We start from the raw sequence: 303 nt of genomic DNA, 5'->3' as shown, positions 1-303 counted from the left end.
CTTCCGCCGCCGCCGGCTCCGCCCCCTCGTTCTGTCCCCGCTGCCCTTTGAGACCACTAGAGGGCGCGAGAGAGAACGCGCGACCCCCGCGTTCTCTTCTTACCCCAGGCTGCACGCGTGGTGCGAGTGCGGGGGCCTTTCCTGCGTTCCTGGTGGACTCCGGAAGTCTTGTTGGATTCTCTTTGGGAGAGCGGAGTTGGGCCGAGCCTGTGCCCCGACACCCGCCCATCCTTCAGGAATGTTGGCATGCAGTGAGTGGGGGAGTTGGGGACTGAAAAATAGACCTTACCGCAACAGTTACCT

The sequence above is a fragment of the Vulpes lagopus genome, chromosome 8, assembly GCF_018345385.1.
Source record: "Vulpes lagopus strain Blue_001 chromosome 8, ASM1834538v1, whole genome shotgun sequence".
In the NCBI taxonomy this organism is placed as follows: Eukaryota; Metazoa; Chordata; class Mammalia; order Carnivora; family Canidae; genus Vulpes; species Vulpes lagopus.
This window is presented reverse-complemented; position numbering follows the sequence as displayed.